Below are 14,378 nucleotides of genomic sequence, written 5' to 3' on the forward strand. Positions count from 1 at the left end.
CTGTAAAACCGAGTTGGAGCTATTATCTCCGCATATATATGTATGGATTGGAGTTGGCACATGAAAAGAAATTTTGTGTTTCCAACAAGCTAGTTGAAGGTCAGCTTTCACACACAGTTATCTCTCAGAACTGAGCATGTGGAGAGACGTTCGTTCATCTAGCACAAAGTGAACGGGTTGCAGGAGAAACTTTTACTCTGGATTCTCAGTCTGTTTCCTAGTGCCGGTTTAGAGTTCCTTCAGTTTTCACTGTAAAACCGAGTTGGAGTTAGTACCTCCCCATATATATGTATGGAGTGGAGTTTGGTAATGAAAAGAAACTTTGTGTTCCCAACAAGCTAGTTGAAGGACTGCTTTCACACACACTTATCTCTCAGAACTGAGCATGGGGAGAGACGTTCGTTCATCTAGCAAAAAGGGAACGTGTTGCAGGATAACCTTTTACTCTAGTTTCTCAGTCTGTTTTCTAGTGCCGGTTTGATGTTCCTGCAGTTCTCACTGTAAAACCGATTTGGAGCTACAACCTCCCCATTTATATATATGGATTAGAGTTTTCAACACAAAGGAAACCTTTTGTTCCCCATATACTAGGTGAAGAAAGGCTTTCACACACATTTATCTCTCAGAAATAAGCATGTGGGAGACGTTCGTTCCTCTACCACAAAGGGATCGAGTTGCTGTAGAAAATTTTTCTCTGGTTTCTCAGTGTGTTTCCTATTGCCGGGTTCAAGTTCCTGCAGTTTTCACTGTAAATACTAATTGGAGCTAGTAACTCCCCATATATATGTATGGAGTGGAGTTGGTAACTGAAAACAAACTTTGTGTTCTCAACAAGCTAGTTTAAGGACGGCTTTCACACACACTTATCTCTCAGAACTGAGCATGTGGAGAGACGCTCTTTCATCTATCACAATGGGATAGGTTTGCATTAGAAACTTTTACTCTGGTTTCTCTGTCTGTTTCCTAGTGACGATTTGAAGTTCCTGCTTTTTTCACTGTAAAACCGAGTTGGAGCTTGTACCTCCCCATATATGTGTATGGAGTGGCGTTGGCAACTGAAAAGTAACTATGGGTTCCCAACAAGCTAGGTGAAGGACGGCTTTCACACACAATTTTCTCTCAGAACTGAGCATGTGGCGAGACGTTCTTTCATCTAGCACAATGGGATTGGGTTGTTTTAGAAACTTTTACTCTGTTTTCTCAGATTCTTTCCTAGTGCCGATTTGAAGTTCATGCAGTTTTCACTGTAAAACCGAGTTGGAGCTAGTACCTCCCCATATATATATATGGAGAGCAGATTGCAACTGAAAAGAGACTTTGTGTTCCCAACAAGCAAGGTGAAGTACGGCTTTCACACACACTATCTTTCAGAACTGAGCATGTGGAGAGAAGTTCGTTCATCTAGCACAAATGGAACGGGTTGCAGGAGAAACATTTACTCTGGTTTCTCAGTCTGTTTCCTAGTGCCGGTTTGAAGTTCCTGCAGTTTTCATTGTAAAACCGAGTAGGAGCTTGTACCTCCCCATATATATGTATGGAGAGGAGTTTGCAACTGAAAGGAAACTTTGTGTTCCCAACATACTTGGTGAAGGACTTCTTTCACACACATTTATCTCTCAGAAATAAGCATGTGGAGTAAATTTCGATCACCAAGCACAAAGGGATCGAGTTGCAGTAGAAACATTTACTCTGGTTTCTCAGTCTGTTTCCCAGTGACGATTTGAAGTACCTGCTTTTTTCACTGTAAAACCGAGTTGGAGCTATTATCTCCGCATATATATGTATGGATTGGAGTTGGCACATGAAAAGAAATTTTGTGTTTCCAACAAGCTAGTTGAAGGTCAGCTTTCACACACACTTATCTCTCAGAACTGAGCATGTGGAGAGACGTTCGTTCATCTAGCACAAAGTGAACGGGTTGCAGGAGAAACTTTCACTCTGGTTTCTCAGTCTGTTTCCTAGTGCCGGTTTGATGTTCCTGCAGTTTACACTATAAAACGGAGTTTGAGTTATTACCTACCCATATAAGTGTATGGAGTGGAGTTTGCACATGAAAAGAAACTTTGTGTTCCCAACAAGCTAGGTGAAGGACCGCTTTCACACACACTTATCTCTCAGAACTGCGAATGTTTAGAGACTTTCGTCCATCTAGCACAAGTGGAACGGGTTGCAGGAGAAACTTTTACTCTGGTTTCTCAGTCATTTTCCTAGTGCCGGTTTGAAGTTCCTGCAGTTTTCACTGTAAAACAGATTTGGAGCTAGTACCTCCCCATATATATGTATGGAGAGAAATTTGCAACTGAAAGGAGACATTGTATTCCCAACACGCTACGTTAAAGACGGCAATCACACACACATATATCTCAGAACTGTGCATGTGGAGAGACGTTCGTTCATCTAGCACAAATGGAACGGTTTGCAGGAGAAATTTTACTTTTGTTTCTCAGTCTGTTTCCTAGTGCCGGTTTGAAGTTCCTGCAGTTTTCACTGTAAAACCGAGTTGGAGATTTTACCACCCTATATATATGTATGGATAGGAGTTTGCAACTGAAAATAAACTTTGTGTTCCCAACAAGCTAGTTGAATGACGGCTTTCACACACACTTATCTCTCAGAACTGAGCATGTGGAGAGAAGTTCGTTCATCTAGCACAAAGGGAAAGGTTTGCAGTAGATACTTTTACTCTGGTTTCTCAGTCGGTTTCCTAGTGCTGGTTTGAATTTCCTGCAGTTTTCACTGTACAACAGAGTGGGATCTAGTACATGCCCATATATATGTATGGAGAGCAGTTTTCAACTGAAAGAAGACTTTGTGTTCCCAACAAGCAAGGTGAAGTACGGATTTCACACACACTATCCCTCAGAACTGAGCATGTGGAGAGACGTTCGTTCATCTAGCACAAACGGATCGGTTTCCAGGAGTAACTTTTACTCTGGTTTCTCAGTCTGTTTCCTAGTGCCGGTTAGAAGTTCCTGCATTTTTCGCAGTAAAAGCGAGTTGGAGCTAGTACCACACCATATATATATATGGAGTGGAATTTGTAAATGGAAATAATCTTTGTGTTCCCAACAAGCTAGGTGTAGGACAGCTTTCACAAACACTTATCTCTCAGAACTGAGCATGTGGAGAGACATTCGTTCATCTAGCACAAAGGGAACGGGTTGCAGGAGAAAATTTTACTGTGGTTTCTCAGTCTGTTTCCTAGTGCTGGTTTGAAGTTCCTGCAGTTTTCACTGTAAAACCGAGTTGGAGCTAGTATCTCCCCATATATATTTATGGAGAGCTGTTTGCATCTGAATGGAAACTTTGTTTTCCCAACATACTAGGTGAAGTTCGGCTTTCACACACATTACTCTCTCAGAAATAAGAATGTGGAATAACGTTCGATCACCAAGCACAAATGGATCGGGTTGCAGTAGAAACTTTTACTCTGGTCTCTCAGTCTGTTTCCTAGTGACGATTTGAATTTCCCACATTTTTCACTGTAAAACCGAGTTGGAGCTTGTACTTCCCATATATATGTATGGAGTGGCGTTGGCAACTGAAAAGAAACTATGTGTTCCCAAATAGCTAGGTGAAGGTCGGCTTTCACACACAAATATCTCTCAGAAATGAGCATGTGGAGAGACTTTCGTTCATCTAGCACAATGGGAATGTGTTGTAGGAGAAACTTTAATTCTGGTTTCTCAGTCTATTTCCTAGTGCCGATTTGAAGTTCCTGCAGTTTTCACTGTAAACCCGACTTGGAGCTAGTACCTCCCCATATATATTTATGGTGTGGATTTTGCAACTGAAAGGAGACTTTGTGTTCCCAAAAAGTTAGGTGAAGTACGGCTTTCACACACACTTATCTCTCAGAACTGAGCATCTGAAGAGACGTTCGTTCATCTAGCACAAAGGGAATGCGTTGCAGGAGAAACTTTTACTCTGGTTTCTCAGTCTGTTTCCTAGTGCTGGTTTGAAGTTCCTGCAGTTTTCACTGTAAAACCGAGTTGGAGCTTGTACTTCCCATATATATGTATGGAGTGGCGTTGGCAACTGAAAAGAAACTATGTGTTCCCAACAAGCTAGGTGAAGGTCGGCTTTCACACACACTTATCTCTCAGAACTGAGCATGTGAAGAGACGTTCGTTCATCTAGCACAAAGGGAACGGGTTGCAGGAGAAACTTTTACTCTGGTTTCTCAGTCTGTTTCCAAGTGCCGGTTTGAAGTTCCTGCAATTTTCACTGTAAAAACGAGTTGGAACTTGTACATACCCATATATATATAAGGAGAGGAGTTTGCATCTTAACGGAGAATTTGTGTTCCCAACAAGCTAGCTGAAGGACGGCTTTCACACACACTTATCCCTCAGAACTTAGCATGTGGAGAGACGATCGTTCATCTAGCACAAAGGGAACGGTTTGCAGGAGAAACTTTTACTCTGGTTTCTCAGTCTGTTTCCTAGTGCCGGTTTGAGGTTCCTTCATTTTTCACTGTAAAACAGAGTTGGAGTTATTACCTCCCCATATATGTGTATGGAGTGGAGTTTGCACATGAAAAGAAACTTTGTGTTCCCAACAAGCTAGGTGAAGGACGGCTTTCACACACATTATCTCTCAGAACTGCGAATATTAAGAGACTTTCGTTCATCTAGCACAAAGGGATCGGGTTTCAGTAGAAACTTTTACTCTGGATTCTCAGTCAGTTTCCTAGTGCCAGTGTGAAGTTCCTGCAGTTTTCAGTGTAAAACCGAGTAGGAGCTTGTACCTCCTCATATATATGTATGAAGAGGAGTTTGCAACTGAAAGGAAACATTGTGTTCCCTACATACTAGGTGAAGGACGGCTTTCACACACATTTATCTCTCAGAATTAAGCATGTGGAGTAACGTTTGATCACCAAGCAAAAAGGGATCGGTTTGCAGTAGAAACTTTACTCTGGTTTCTCAGTCTGTTTCCCAGTGATGATTTTAATTTCCTGCTTTTTTCACTGTAAAACCGAGTTGGAGCTATTATCACCCCATATATATGTATGGATTGGATTTGGCTCATGAAAAGAAATTTTGTGTTCCCAACAAGCTAATTGAAGGACAGCTTTCACACACACTTATCTCTCAGAACTGAGCATGTGGAGAGATGTTCGTTCATCTCGCACAAAGGGAACGTGTTGCAAGAGAACCTTTTACTCTGGTTTCTCAGTCTGTTTCCTAGTGCCGGTTTGAGGTTCCTGCAGTTTTCACAGTAAAACCGATTTGGAGCTAGTAAATCCCCATATATATATATGGATTGCAGTTTGCAACAGAAATGAATCTTTGTCTTCCCAACATTCTAGGTGAAGGAAGGCTTTCACACACATTTATCTCTCAGAACTGAGCATGTGGAGAGACTTTCGTTCATCTAGCACAAATGGAAAGTTTTGTAGGAGAAACTTTTACTCTGGTTTCTCAGTCTGTTTCCTAGTGCCGGTTTGAAGTTCCTGCAGTTTTCACTGTTAAACCGTGTTGGAGCTAGTACCTTCCCAAATATATTATGGATTGGTGTCTGCAAGTGAAAAGAATCTTTGTGTTCCCAACAAGCTAGGTGAAGGACGGCTTTCACACACACTTACCTCTCAGAACTGAGCATGTGGAGAGACGTTCGTTCATCTAGCACAAAGGGAACGGGTTGCGGGAGAAACTTTTACTCTGGTTTCACAGTCTGTTTACTAGTGCCGGTTTGTCGTTCCTGCAGTTTTCACTGTAAAACCGAGTTTGAGCTATTACCTCCCCATATATATGTATGGTGTGGAGATGGCACCTGAAAAGAAACTGTGTTGTCAGCAAGCTATGTGTAGGACTGCATTCACACACACTTATCGCTCAGAACTTAGCATATGGAGAGACGTTCTATCATCTTTCAGAAAGGGAACGGGTTGCAAGAGAAAGTTTTACTCTGGTTTCTTACTCTGTTTCCTAGTGCCGATTTGAAGTTCCTGCAGTTTTCACTGTAAAACCGATTTGGAGATAGTTCCTCCCCATATATATGTATTGAGGGGAGTTTGCAACAGAAAGGAAACTTTATGTTCCCAACAAGCCAGGTGAAGTACGGCTTTCACACATATTTTTCACTCAGAAATGAGCATGTGGAGAGACTTTCGTTCATCTAGCACAAAGGGAACGGGTTGCAGTAGAAACTTTTACTCTGGTTTCTCAGTCATTTTCCTAGTGCCGGTTTGAAGTTCCTGCAGTTTTCACTGTAAAAATGAGTTGGAGATAGTTCCTCCCCATATATATGTATGGAGTGGATTTTGCAACTGAAAAGAAACTTTGTGTTCACAACAAGCTAGTTGAAGGACGGCTTTCACACACACTTATCTCTCAGAACTGAGCATGTGTAGAGAATTTCGTTCATCTAGCACAAAGGGAAAGGTTTGCAGTAGAAACATTTACTCTGGTTTCTCAGTCGGTTTCCTAGTGCTGGTTTGAAGTTCCTGCAGTTTTCACTGTAAAACAGATTTGGAGCAAGTACCTCCCCATATATATGTATGGAGAGAAATTTGCAACTGAAAGGAGACTTTGTATTCCCAACAAGCTACGTTAAAGACGGCCATCACACACACTTATATCTCAGATCTGTGCATGTGGAGATACGTTCGTTCATCTAGCACAAATGGAACGGTTTGCAGGAGAAATTTTACTTTTGTTTCTCAGTCTGTTTCCTTGTGCCGGTTTGAAGTTCCTGCAGTTTTCACTGTAAAACCGAGTTGGAGATTTTACCACCCAATATATATGTATGGATAAGAGTTTGCAACTGAAAAGAAACTTTGTGTTCCCAACAAGCTAGGTGAAGGACGGCTTTCACACCCACTTATGTCTCAGAACTGAGCATGTGGAGAGACGTTCGTTCATCTAGCATAAAGGGAACGGGTTGCAGGAGAAAATTTTACTCTGGTTTCTCAGTCTGTTTCCTAGTGCTGGTTTGAATTTCCTGCAGTTTTCACTGTAAAACCGATTTGGAGCTAGTACCTCCCCATATATATGTATGGAGAGTTGTTTGCAACTGAAAGGAAACTTTGTTTTCCCAACATACTAGGTGAAGTTCGGCGTTCAAACACATTTATCTCTCAGAAATAAGAATGTGGAGTAACGTTCGATCACCAAGCACAAAGGGATCGGGTTGCCGTAGAAACTTTTACTCTGGTTTCTCAGTCTGTTTCCTAGTGACGATTTCAATTTCCTGCAATTTTCACTGTAAAACCGAGTTGGAGCTTGTATCTCCCCATATATATGTATGGAGTGGCGTTGGCAACTGAAAAGAATCTATGTGTTCCCAACAAGCTAGGTGAAGGACGGCTTTCACACACAAATATCTCTCAGAACTGAGCATGTGGAGAGACTTTCGTTCATCTAGCACAATGTGAATGTGTTGTAGGAGAAACTTTTATTCTGGTTTCTCAGTCTATTTCCTAGTGCCGATTTGAAGTTCCTGAAAATTTCAGTGTAAAACCGACTTGGAGCTAGTACCTCCCCATATATATGTATGGTGTGGATTTTGCAACTGAAAGCAGACTTTGTGTTCCCAACAAGTTAGGTGAAGAACGGCTTTCACACACACTTATCTCTCAGAACTGAGCATGTGGAGAGACGTTCGTTCATCTAGCACAAAGGGAACGGGAAGAAGGAGAAACTTTTACTCTGGTTTCTCAGTCTGTTTCCTAGTGCCGGTTTGAAGATCCTGCAATTTTCACTGTAAAACCGAGTTGGAGCTTGTACATCCCCATATATATGTAAGGAGAGGAGTTTGCATCTTAACGGAGACTTTGTTTTCCCAACAAGCTAGCTGAAGTACTGCTTTCACACACACTTATCTCTCAGAAATGAGCTTGTGGAGAGACGTTCGTTCATCTAGCACAAAGGGAACGGGTTGCAGGAGAAACTTTTACTCTGGTTTCTCAGTCTGTTTCCTAGTGCCGGTTTGAAGTTCCTGCAGTTTTCATTGTAAAACCGAGTAGGAGCTTGTACCTCCCCATATATATGTATGGAGAGGAGTTTGCAACTGAAAGGAAACTTTGTGTTCCCAACATACTTGGTGAAGGACTTCTTTCACACACATTTATCTCTCAGAAATAAGCATGTGGAGTAACTTTCGATCACCAAGCCAAAGGGATCGAGTTGCAGTAGAAACATTTACTCTGGTTTCTCAGTCTGTTTCCCAGTGACGATTTGAAGTACCTGCTTTTTTCACTGTAAAACCGAGTTGGAGCTATTATCTCCGCATATATATGTATGGATTGGAGTTGGCACATGAAAAGAAATTTTGTGTTTCCAACAAGCTAGTTGAAGGTCAGCTTTCACACACAGTTATCACTCAGAACTGAGCATGTGGAGAGACGTTCGTTCATCTAGCACAAAGTGAACGGGTTGCAGGAGAAACTTTCACTCTGGTTTCTCAGTCTGTTTCCTAGTGCTGGTTTGATGTTCCTGCAGTTTACACTATAAAAAGGAGTTTCAGTTATTACCTACCCATATAAGTGTATGGAGTGGAGTTTGCACATGAAAAGAATCTTTGTGTTCCCAACAAGCTAGGTGAAGGACCGCTTTCACACACACTTATCTCTCAGAACTGCGAATGTTTAGAGACTTTCGTCCATCTAGCACAAATGGAACGGGTTGCAGGAGAAACTTTTACTCTGGTTTCTCAGTCATTTTCCTAGTGCCGGTTTGAAGTTCCTACAGATTTCACTGTAAAACAGATTTGGAGCTAGTACCTCCCCATATATATGTATGGAGAGAAATTTGCAACTGAAAGGAGACATTGTATTCCCAACACGCTACGTTAAAGACGGCAATCACACACACATATATCTCAGAACTGTGCATGTGGAGAGACGTTCGTTCATCTAGCACAAATGGAACGGTTTGCAGGAGAAATTTTACTTTTGTTTCTCAGTCTGTTTCCTAGTGCCGGTTTGAAGTTCCTGCAGTTTTCACTGTAATACCGAGTTGGAGTTAGTACCTCCCCATATATATATGTATGGAGTGGAGTTTGGTACTGAAAAGAAACTTTGTTTTCCTAACAAGCTAGGTGAAGGACGGCTTTCACACACACTTATTTCTCAGAACTGAGCATGTGGAGAGACGTTCGTTCATTTAGCACAAAGTGAACGGGTTGCAGGAGAAACTTTTACTCTGGATTCTCAGTCTGTTTCCTAGTGCCGGTTTAGAGTTCCTTCAGTTTTCACTGTAAAACCGAGTTGGAGTTAGTACCTCCCCATATATATGTATGGAGTGGAGTTTGGTACTGAAAAGAAACTTTGTGTTCCCAACAAGCTAGTTGAAGGACTGCTTTCACACACACTTATCTCTCAGAACTGAGCATGGGGAGAGACGTTCGTTCATCTAGCAAAAAGGGAACGTGTTGCAGGATAACCTTTTACTCTAGTTTCTCAGTCTGTTTTCTAGTGCCGGTTTGATGTTCCTGCAGTTCTCACTGTAAAACCGATTTGGAGCTACAACCTCCCCATTTATATATATGGATTAGAATTTTCAACACAAAGGAAACTTTTTGTTTCCCATATACTAGGTGAAGAAAGGCTTTCACACACATTTATCTCTCAGAAATGAGCATGTGGGAGACGTTCGTTCCTCTAGCACAAAGGGATCGAGTTGCTGTAGAAAATTTTTCTCTGGTTTCTCAGTGTGTTTCCTATTGCCGGGTTCAAGTTCCTGCAGTTTTCACTGTAAATACTAATTGGAGCTAGTAACTCCCCATATATATGTATGGAGTGGAGTTGGTAACTGAAAAGAAACTTTGTGTTCCCAACAGCTAGTTGAAGGATGGCTTTCACACACACTTATCTCTCAGAACTGAGCATGTGGAGAGACGCTCTTTCATCTATCACAATGGGAAAGGTTTGCATTAGAAACTTTTACTCTGGTTTCTCTGTCTGTTTCCTAGTGACGATTTGAAGTTCCTGCTTTTTTCACTGTAAAACCGAGTTGGAGCTTGTACCTCCCCATATATGTGTATGGAGTGGCGTTGGCAACTGAAAAGAAACTATGGGTTCCCAACAAGCTAGGTGAAGGACGGCTTTCACACACAATTTTCTCTCAGAACTGAGCATGTGGCGAGACGTTCGTTCATCTAGCACAATGGGATTGGGTTGTTTTAGAAACTTTTACTCTGTTTTCTCAGATTCTTTCCTAGTGCCGATTTGAAGTTCATGCAGTTTTCACTGTAAAACCGACTTGGAGCTAGTACCTCCCCATATATATATATGGAGAGCAGATTGCAACTGAAAAGAGACTTTGTGTTCCCAACAAGCAAGGTGAAGTACGGCTTTCACACACACTATCTTTCAGAACTGAGCATGTGGAGAGAAGTTCGTTCATCTAGCACAAATGGAACGGGTTGCAGGAGAAACATTTACTCTGGTTTCTCAGTCTGTTTCCTAGTGCCGGTTTGAAGTTCCTGCAGTTTTCATTGTAAAACCGAGTAGGAGCTTGTACCTCCCCATATATATGTATGGAGAGGAGTTTGCAACTGAAAGGAAACTTTGTGTTCCCAACATACTTGGTGAAGGACTTCTTTCACACACATTTATCTCTCAGAAATAAGCATGTGGAGTAAATTTCGATCACCAAGCACAAAGGGATCGAGTTGCAGTAGAAACATTTACTCTGGTTTCTCAGTCTGTTTCCCAGTGACGATTTGAAGTACCTGTTTTTTCACTGTAAAACCGAGTTGGAGCTATTATCTCCGCATATATATGTATGGATTGGAGTTGGCACATGAAAAGAAATTTTGTGTTTCCAACAAGCTAGTTGAAGTTCAGCTTTCACACACACTTATCTCTCAGAACTGAGCATGTGGAGAGACGTTCGTTCATCTAGCACAAAGTGAACGGGTTGCAGGAGAAACTTTCACTCTGGTTTCTCAGTCTGTTTCCTAGTGCCGGTTTGATGTTCCTGCAGTTTACAATATAAAACGGAGTTTGAGTTATTACCTACCCATATAAGTGTATGGAGTGGAGTTTGCACATGAAAAGAAACTTTGTGTTCCCAACAAGCTAGGTGAAGGACCGCTTTCACACACACTTATCTCTCAGAACTGCGAATGTTTAGAGACTTTCGTCCATCTAGCACAAATGGAACGGGTTGCAGGAGAAACTTTTACTCTGGTTTCTCAGTCATTTTCCTAGTGCCGATTTGAAGTTCCTGCAGTTTTCACTATAAAACAGATTTGGAGCTAGTACCTCCCCATATATATGTATGGAGAGAAATTTGCAACTGAAAGGAGACATTGTATTCCCAACACGCTACGTTAAAGACGGCAATCACACACACATATATCTCAGAACTGTGCATGTGGAGAGACGTTCGTTCATCTAGCACAAATGAAACGGTTTGCAGGAGAAATTTTACTTTTGTTTCTCAGTCTGTTTCCTAGTGCCGGTTTGAAGTTCCTGCAGTTTTCACTGTAAAACCGAGTTGGAGATTTTACCACCCTATATATATGTATGGATAGGAGTTTGCAACTGAAAATAAACTTTGTGTTCCCAACAAGCTAGTTGAATGACGGCTTTCACACACACTTATCTCTCAGAACTGAGCATGTGGAGAGAAGTTCGTTCATCTAGCACAAAGGGAAAGGTTTGCAGTAGATACTTTTACTCTGGTTTCTCAGTCGGTTTCCTAGTGCTGGTTTGAATTTCCTGCAGTTTTCACTGTAAAACAGAGTGGGTCTAGTACATACCCATATATATGTATGGAGAGCAGTTTTCAACTGAAAGAAGACTTTGTGTTCCCAACAAGCAAGGTGAAGTACGGATTTCACACACACTATCCCTCAGAACTGAGCATGTGGAGAGACTTCCGTTCATCTAGCACAATGTGAATGTGTTGTAGGGAAACTATTATTCTGGTTTCACAGTCTATTTCCTAGTGCCGATTTGAAGTTCCTGAAATATTCAGTGTAAAACCGACTTGGAGCTAGTACCTCCCCATATATATGTATGGTGTGGATTTTGCAACTGAAAGCAGACTTTGTGTTCCCAACAAGTTAGGTGAAGGACGGCTTTCACACACACTTATTTCTCAGAACTGAGCATGTGGAGAGACGTTCGTTCATCTAGCACAAAGTGAACGGGTTGCAGGAGAAACTTTTACTCTGGATTCTCAGTCTGTTTCCTAGTGCCGGTTTAGAGTTCCTTCAGTTTTCACTGTAAAACCGAGTTGGAGTTAGTACCTCCCCATATATATGTATGGAGTGGAGTTTGGTACTGAAAAGAAACTTTGTGTTCCCAACAAGCTAGTTGAAGGACTGCTTTCACACACACTTATCTCTCAGAACTGAGCATGGGGAGAGACGTTCGTTCATCTAGCAAAAAGGGAACGTGTTGCAGGATAACCTTTTACTCTAGTTTCTCAGTCTGTTTTCTAGTGCCGGTTTGATGTTCCTGCAGTTCTCACTGTAAAACCGATTTGGAGCTACAACCTCCCCATTTATATATATGGATTAGAATTTTCAACACAAAGGAAACTTTTTGTTTCCCATATACTAGGTGAAGAAAGGCTTTCACACACATTTATCTCTCAGAAATGAGCATGTGGGAGACGTTCGTTCCTCTAGCACAAAGGGATCGAGTTGCTGTAGAAAATTTTTCTCTGGTTTCTCAGTGTGTTTCCTATTGCCGGGTTCAAGTTCCTGCAGTTTTCACTGTAAATACTAATTGGAGCTAGTAACTCCCCATATATATGTATGGAGAGGAGTTGGTAACTGAAAAGAAACTTTGTGTTCCCAACAAGCTAGTTGAAGGACGGCTTTCACACACACTTATCTCTCAGAACTGAGCATGTGGAGAGACGCTCTTTCATCTATCACAATGGGAAAGGTTTGCATTAGAAACTTTTACTCTGGTTTCTCTGTCTGTTTCCTAGTGACGATTTGAAGTTCCTGCTTTTTTCACTGTAAAACCGAGTTGGAGCTTGTACCTCCCCATATATGTGTATGGAGTGGCGTTGGCAACTGAAAAGAAACTATGGGTTCCCAACAAGCTAGGTGAAGGACGGCTTTCACACACAATTTTCTCTCAGAACTGAGCATGTGGCGAGACGTTCGTTCATCTAGCACAATGGGATTGGGTTGTTTTAGAAACTTTTACTCTGTTTTCTCAGATTCTTTCCTAGTGCCGATTTGAAGTTCATGCAGTTTTCACTGTAAAACCGACTTGGAGCTAGTACCTCCCCATATATATATATGGAGAGCAGATTGCAACTGAAAAGAGACTTTGTGTTCCCAACAAGCAAGGTGAAGTACGGCTTTCACACACACTATCTTTCAGAACTGAGCATGTGGAGAGAAGTTCGTTCATCTAGCACAAATGGAACGGGTTGCAGGAGAAACATTTACTCTGGTTTCTCAGTCTGTTTCCTAGTGCCGGTTTGAAGTTCCTGCAGTTTTCATTGTAAAACCGAGTAGGAGCTTGTACCTCCCCATATATATGTATGGAGAGGAGTTTGCAACTGAAAGGAAACTTTGTGTTCCCAACATACTTGGTGAAGGACTTCTTTCACACACATTTATCTCTCAGAAATAAGCATGTGGAGTAAATTTCGATCACCAAGCACAAAGGGATCGAGTAGCAGTAGAAACATTTACTCTGGTTTCTCAGTCTGTTTCCCAGTGACGATTTGAAGTACCTGCTTTTTTCACTGTAAAACCGAGTTGGAGCTATTATCTCCGCATATATATGTATGGATTGGAGTTGGCACATGAAAAGAAATTTTGTGTTTCCAACAAGCTAGTTGAAGGTCAGCTTTCACACACACTTATCTCTCAGAACTGAGCATGTGGAGAGACGTTCGTTCATCTAGCACAAAGTGAACGGGTTGCAGGAGAAACTTTCACTCCGGTTTCTCAGTCTGTTTCCTAGTGCCGGTTTGATGTTCCTGCAGTTTACACTATAAAACGGAGTTTGAGTTATTACCTACCCATATAAGTGTATGGAGTGGAGTTTGCACATGAAAAGAAACTTTGTGTTCCCAACAAGCTAGGTGAAGGACCGCTTTCACACACACTTATCTCTCAGAACTGCGAATGTTTAGAGACTTTCGTCCATCTAGCACAAATGGAACGGGTTGCAGGAGAAACTTTTACTCTGGTTTCTCAGTCATTTTCCTAGTGCCGGTTTGAAGTTCCTGCAGTTTTCACTGTAAAACAGATTTGGAGCTAGTACCTCCCCATATATATGTATGGAGAGAAATTTGCAACTGAAAGGAGACATTGTATTCCCAACACGCTACGTTAAAGACGGCAATCACACACACATATATCTCAGAACTGTGCATGTGGAGAGACGTTCGTTCATCTAGCACAAATGGAACGGTTTGCAGGAGAAATTTTACTTTTGTTTCTCA

This window comes from Camelus dromedarius, chromosome 2 (assembly GCF_036321535.1).
Source record: "Camelus dromedarius isolate mCamDro1 chromosome 2, mCamDro1.pat, whole genome shotgun sequence".
NCBI classification, from domain to species: Eukaryota; Metazoa; Chordata; class Mammalia; order Artiodactyla; family Camelidae; genus Camelus; species Camelus dromedarius.